This window comes from Pteropus alecto, unplaced genomic scaffold, assembly GCF_000325575.1.
Source record: "Pteropus alecto unplaced genomic scaffold, ASM32557v1 scaffold76, whole genome shotgun sequence".
NCBI lineage: Eukaryota > Metazoa > Chordata > Mammalia > Chiroptera > Pteropodidae > Pteropus > Pteropus alecto.
In genome coordinates this window covers 29,452,301-29,459,771 of record NW_006443138.1, presented here as the reverse complement: position 1 = coordinate 29,459,771, position 7,471 = coordinate 29,452,301, and the positions used below count along the sequence as shown (strand labels likewise).

The 7,471-nt window shown below is 30.6% G+C and overlaps 1 protein-coding gene across 1 annotated transcript in view; it reads right to left on the bottom strand.

The window, feature by feature from the left end:
* The window catches only part of ERC1 (ELKS/RAB6-interacting/CAST family member 1), a 480,046-nt gene that overhangs the window by 261,392 nt on the left and 211,183 nt on the right, over nt 1-7,471 (bottom strand). The gene's annotated exons all lie outside the window — the stretch shown is intronic.

The window sequence follows — 7,471 nt, the reverse complement described above, 5'->3', positions numbered from 1 at the left end:
CAAAAATTTTCCAACACTTTCAAATGCTCTCTTACCAAGAGTAGCAAATTGTTAACAATGATGTATCAGGAACATGTATTTCAGCATGTACTTTATGAAGCACAATGAAATCATAAAACAAAAGAAAGGCATGAGATAGTCTGAAATGACAGGAGAAAGAAACCAAGTCAGAGATTTATGTTGGAAATATGGAAACAGTCTCCTGACATCAATGCTATGAAATAGTAGAATGGCTGATTGAAAAATGTTTTGTAATACAACTGCAATTTTATAATTATTAAATCTTTCAAACTTTCAAAAGGCTATAAACGATGCTTATGAAAATAAAAATAATGATATAAAGAACTGAGAATCCAGCTTAACACAGAACTTCATACTCACTTCTGAAACTCCTTCTCTTCCACTGCCTCCACATTAAGAATAATCTACATTCTAAAAATTTTGTGCTTAAAATTCTCGTTTTTATTAGTTTTGCTACATATATGGATCTTTCATTTATTTTGCATGTTTTTGAAGTTTATAAAGTTTATTAATAAACTATTTTGTCTTTTCATTATGTTTTGAGACTCGTACTGATCAATGAGTATAATGTGGTTTTGTTATCTCCTTTGTTTTCACTGGAGTATAAAATAATATACCACGGTCGTTTTAACCTATTCCCAAGTTGATGAACAACTGGGTTGTTTTATTTTGCTTATTGTTATTACAAACAACACTGCTAGGTACACTCTGATATACCTGTGTAAGAGTTTTTCCAAGGCATAGGCCTATAAACTGAAATGCTAGACCACATAAATGCTACACCATAAAGTTGAAGTATATCTTCAACTTTACTAATTATTTTCCAAAATGTTGTATTAGCTTCTACTTCCATTAGAGTGCAAAACAGAGCCTTTTACACTACTACATATCCACTAATACTTGGTATTATAAGACTTTCTAAATTTTATAGTTTTAAAATGCATGTTCCTGGCTACTGAGGTTGAACATCTCTTCATATGGCATTTGGCCATTTCTACTCCCACTTCTGTAAAATAGCTACTCATGTGTTTTGCCAATTTTTCAATTGGGATATCTTTTTCTAAGAGATTTGTAAGTATTCTTTATATATTTCAGATCATAATCTTTTATCTGTTATATGTTACACAAATATTTTCTTCCAATCTATGAATTATTTCTTTGATTGCTTTATGGTATGTTTTCATTTATAAAATTTAAAATTTTCAATTGTTTCAAATGTACCAATATTTTCCTCTATGATTTGCAATTTTGTGACTTTTGCACAAAATCTTCCCCACCCCAAGTTCCTAAATGTATTCCCTGAAAATTCTGTTACTTTGTCTTTCACACTGCAGTCATAAATCCACCTGTAACTGATGACGTGCATGATATGAGGTAGTGATACGATTTCATTTGCGGGGTATGTATGAAGAATAAAATTTCATTTTTTTTACATACATTGATAACTAACTGTCCCAGCAGTACTTACATGCAGTTACTCTGTCATATATAAAGTTTCTACAAACATGTGTGCCTGTTTTGTAGCTCTCTACTCTGGTATCTTTGTATATTTCTGCGCCAAATCTATACTACTTTAATTACTATATCTTTATAAGAAGTCTCAATATCTAGTAAGGCAAGCCTGCTTACCTTGTTCCTCTTCTTCAGGGCTGTCTTAGCTATTCTAGGCGCTCTATACTTCTATAAATTTCAGAACCAGCTTGTCAAGTTCCACTAAACCAACCAACCAACCAACCAACCAACCACAGCAAACAAAACTAAACAGCAGACTTTTGGGATTTTGATTGAAATTATACCAAATCTATTTATCAATTTCAGAGAACTGATACTTTTATGCTCCTGAATCTCTCAATTCATTAACATGGCATATCCCTCCAGTTATATAGTTCTCCTCTAAAAGGCTTTCAACAAAGTGTTAAAATTTCCTCAGTAAAAGACTTGCATTTATTTTATTTGTTGGTTGCTTATAAGTTTTGTTGTTATTTTAAATTCCAGATATCATGTCATTACATATGGTTCTTTATACAAACTAAGTACTCTTTAAGAGTACTTTTTCAGCAATGTAAATTTAACAAAATTAACAATACATAATTCCTTATTATCATCCAATATCCAGTCTATATTCAAATTTCCCCAGTTGTCTCAAAAATGATTTTTTTATACTTGGCTTGTTTGAATCAGAATCCAAAAAAAGATTTGAAATACAATCCACTACATTGCATTTGTTTGTTAAATTCTTCAACTCTCTATCAGCCTAGAGAAAGGTCCTCCCTGCCCCTTTTTTAATGCCACTGACTTGATAAAGAATCTGTAAAATAACTCCCATTTTGTATTGTTTGTATGCTTCTTCATGGTGTTTTAACTTGTTTATCTCCTATTTTTTAAATTAGATACTAACAGCTTTAAATAATTGAACAGATTCAGTTTCAACATTTTAGGTCAAAATACTAATAATGGTGGCATATACTTCAAACTGCCTCACGTCAGAAAGCATATAATGTCTGGTTTCCCACTTTTAGTGAGCCTAGGATTCATCAGTGAATAATTGGAATTAAGGTAGTGACAGCCTGGTTTCTTTTATGTGTAAAGTTCACCTTCCATCAACTTTTCATCTAATGGTTCCATGCACTAACGAACTTCTGAAAACATTATTTCAATGGTATTTTTAAATGAAATTTTCTAATGTTTTCTTGCTGGCATGTAGACATACACTTGATTTCTGTATATGGGCTTTACCTTTGGAAACCTTGGTAAATGTTCCTGCTAATTCTAATAATTTTTCTGTGGATTCTTTTGAGTTTTCTATTTAGACAGTTATATAATAAGTGATTTAAAAAAAAAAATCCTTACGATTTTTTTCTTATCTTATTAAACTTGCTAGAAGTTCCAGAACCATGATGAAACAAGTAGTGAGGAAATGATTCTTAAGGAAATGATATTTACTTTTCACCATTGCCTATATTTGCTATAGTTTTCTCTGTAGAAATTTTTCATCTATTCTTTATCTGCCAAAAGTTGCTGTTGTTTTAGTTATGAAGGAAAGAATGCTGAAGTTATTGACAGGGTTTTGAGAGTTTCTAATGTTAAACCAATTTTATCATAAAATAAACCCTATTTTATATTTTGCATGATATTTATTTTACCTCTATAAATTTCTTTACTTCCAGCTCAACTCAACTCTACATTTATAAAATTATTGAAAAAAATTTGGCATTTTTACTGTTTTGTGTAATGAAGGTTTCTCGGAGAATATAGTAAATAATACTGTCAAAAACAAAACTGTGGAATCCTTTTTATAAGGTTTTAAAAATACACATTCTCTTTGGGGTAATTTGAATATGATTCTACCAATAAGCCAAAAAAAAAAAGATTAAAAAAATAATTTCTAAATATTTCTTCAGCATAGCATTTTACTTATAATTATTCAAAATCGAATAGTAAATTAATGATATAGACAGTAAGATAAAAAGTCAATCTCTGATGGACGTGCATACTAATACACTATTCAAAAGTCACATTTCAGATCTTTATTTTCTGCCATCCTGAATATATCTATAGAAAGTTTCAGCCAGAGAATATAATAAAACCAGTTACCACTAGGAGAAATAAAAATGGAACTAATGTCTATATTTGATTTTCCTCACTGCGCAATTTTCTGCGCTAATATCTCTATTTTTAATAATCTGATATTAATCATGTCAACTAATGAAAAAAAGACTAGGATCCTTGCATTAGAAAAAACATGAAAAGACAAAATTTTGTTTTCATAAATCAAACTGATTTTTTTCAAAATTAAATTCCTTATAACACTGGTTTGTTACAAGCAAAGATTTTGCGCTCTGTTTTAAGAGAGAAAAACATTTTTAATGGTGTATAAATTCTTTTCACCTTGCATCTATGAATTATTCCAGATGGTGCTGGCAACCACAAATGCCTGTAGGAGAGCCTGGTTATTTGAAGCAGTAGGACACATGGAGTAAAGAACCTAATTAAAACCATTTGACTATATTTTGGTAAAAGGCAGATACTGTAGGCTAAACTTTGATCCAATCAAAGCCAATTTCATTCTTCAGCACATTTTACCATAATTATATCTGAGAGTGTGATTTTTTTTTTTTTTTAATCCCAACTATACCCCCAATTCACAGAGGTAGGTCAGGGTGGTTTTAGTTGTGTTTTGGGAAAAGTTTTAAAAATCCATTGCCTCCATCCTATCCCAACTACCACTCCCCTTGTGTGTGTGTGTGTTTTTAAAGAATTTTGATTTTCACAATATTGGGCATATAATTTTAATGCTTACCTCCACCAACTCCAAAAAGACATAAGTAAAAAATAGAGAATATCAAGCTAAATGGTCCTAAACATATATGTGTGCATGCACATGCATAACCAAGAAAAATAATAAAAAATTAAACAGGAAAAATTTAGGATATTTTAATTTTTTTCTTTGTGGTTTTCTGTAGTTTCTAAATTTTCTACAATAGACAAAACATTTTTTAAAAATACTTTAAAGTTTTTTTAAGTGAGATAGGGTTGTATCTCTAAAGAGGGTCTACATGACAATGGATAGAAAGTAATCCAGTATGGCGCATTTGAGTCTCCCATTTTTATTTATTTTTGGGTTCTTTAACTTTCCAATTCCTAATCCATTTTCTTTTCATATTTTCAATTTCCTTTCTTTAACTTAGTTTTGTGGCTATTAATCCCACGTTTTCACTCTACAGGCTAAAGGACAATTAAATATGAAAATAAAATAATTTTATCTAAGTCAGGCAGCCAAGAAAAGTAAAGAAAATTGTGAGAGGATTAAATCAATCCCTTTCCTGTTGTTTTTCTTCCCTATCTTCTTGCATTATGTATGTGTTCACATGCGAGCATGAATTCATATATAGTTTGAATTTGCAAATTAATTAGGGCAAATAAATGCACGCAACTTTCTTGCCTCACTGATATCTTTTTTAATATTGCTTTTGGGGGGAACGCAATATCAACAAAACGTGTTCATAATAAAAATGTTAGGAGATGTTTCTTGAATATATATTTAGGAATAAATATTCTGAAACAGAATCTGTGAAACATGTAATTTCTTTCACTTCTCTTACAAATAGATCAATATGTAATTTGATTTAATCTGAGTCCACAAGAAAATCCAAATACGTCAGTAAATCCATACTTTAAAATGCATATCAGAAAGAAAAGGATTTAATGGCTTAGCATAGATTTTTTTTAACTCTCTCATACTGCTGTCATACTTGAATTAATTAACTTGAGTTAAATTAAAAATGAACTTATATCTTTCATTATTCTTCAAAAGGGAAAAGTAGAGAAATGAGATATATTCATAAATAAATTAATCCATTAAAATCAGATTCTCAATTTATGAGTTCCCAACAATTATAATAAACAATGAAATGATGAATAACAGATTTAACTCTCTCCACACAGATATGAATAAATCAAAGTGTAAGAAGAGATAAAAGTAAAGATGGAAAAGGAAACAAACAGTTAATCTCTATTGGTCTCTGCCACAAGAAGTTTTATAAAATGTGGTCTACTATTTTGCTCTTTAAAGTGTGATCCATGAACTCACAGCTTCGGCACAACCTGGGAGCTTGTTAAAAATACAGAATTCTTAGGCTCACACCAGATCTACTAAATCAGAACTTGCATTTTAACAAGATCTCTAGGTGATATAAATGCACACTAAAGTTTAATAAGAAGCACTGGTCTACTCCCTAGACTGTGCTCTGCCCCTATTTACTTTGTTATTGCTCCTTCAGCCTGTGTCTCTTAAAATCTAAACTCAAATTTAGGTAAATCCGTTAGGTCATAACTACTACTGACCCCTACTACCACCACCAACTCCCATACCACTTTAACTGACTACATCTTATGAAATGTTAATTTGTTCCCCATAATCCATGTTTATGTCTCCTTATGCCTATATAATGCCTTCCTAAAGTTTAAGGTCCATATTTGATATATTTTTGTACTTCACAATTCCTAGCATAAGCTCCTCATGGTGTACAGATGCTCATTCAATATTTGTTGAACAAATGCATTAAAAGGAACCTAAGTACATCCCTTCTATTGGCAAATCTACCCAAAACATGTCTCTGAAGGAAAATACAGTTTAACATTCCAAAACTACGTTAAGAATTGAAAAATGAATGCATTCCTTATCTCTCAAACACCTAACAAAATTAATTGGGAAAGGAATTATTCTTTCCTTCTTCAAAACTTATTCCCACTCTATCTAGAACCTATTAATATTTTTGTCAAAGACTACATTTCACTGGCTGTTTTGCTTTTTAAAATATACTACCCTACCATAAAAATCTCCTCCACAAATTTAAGAAAAAGTAGAATACTACTATTGTCAAGTTTAAAGAAAAACAGTAAAAATCAAATTTGACTCATATTTATGTTTTAATTGGAGAACAGAAGTTTCAGCTAGACAGCTAAAAATATACTAATTAGAAGCAAAATGTTTATTGAAGTTTTACATGTTATATCTATCTATATTACATTAAAATGTTACATACAGAGAGAATAATACATTGTGTAAACACACATTCTCTCTCCTGCTGTCCCAAGAATAACTCCACATTCAGTTAATATTCAAATTAAGATATAAAATTTCATACTACCTAAATACCTAAACTTGGCTTAAAAATAAGAATTTCACATTATACCTACCAAAAAAGCATTCAAGTAACTATTATTATTCAAAAATAATAGTTTTACATACTGCGTCTAATTAAAATGTTTTGGATTATTTCAAAGATGCTTTAAAGAAGGGTATTGTTTTTGTGGAACTGTATCTCTAATAATATAAAGAAAATAAGCGTAAGGAAAAAGAGCGATATCAATGCAGAATGTAAAATCATTAACAATGTAGGGTTTACATAAACACTTTTAATTCAACATATTTTAATCAGCAAGGGAATCGGATGATAATTAGTCCCATCTTACATTTAATTTCATTTATTTCCATGTTCGTTCTCTCGGGCAAGGACCTTATTTTGTGTATCTCTGCAGATCTTCACAAGGCCTGACTCATAGCAGTTACTCAAAGTTTACTGAATTAAAATATTTTAACAGAAAGCTCTTTCTTAAATGTTAGTTCTCAGAATAACTCTAATCTATTACCATTAATTCAATATTTCATGAAAGCTTCTATTTACTAGACACTAGCTTTGGGAATAGGGCTGCGACCTCAGCGTTCACTTAGATTATAGTCTACAGGGAATATACAGAAGATAAGTAAAACACACAGAAAGTCAGATGGTAGTAAGTCCAATGAAAAAAGTAAGAGTAAAGGGTAGGAATATATAAACAGGGGGTGAAAAGGCAATTTTAAATAAAGTGCCCAGGAAAATCCATGCCGTGAAGGAAACACTTTAGGGAACGTGTGAAGAAAGTAGGTAAGTGGAGCTACCCATGTGTT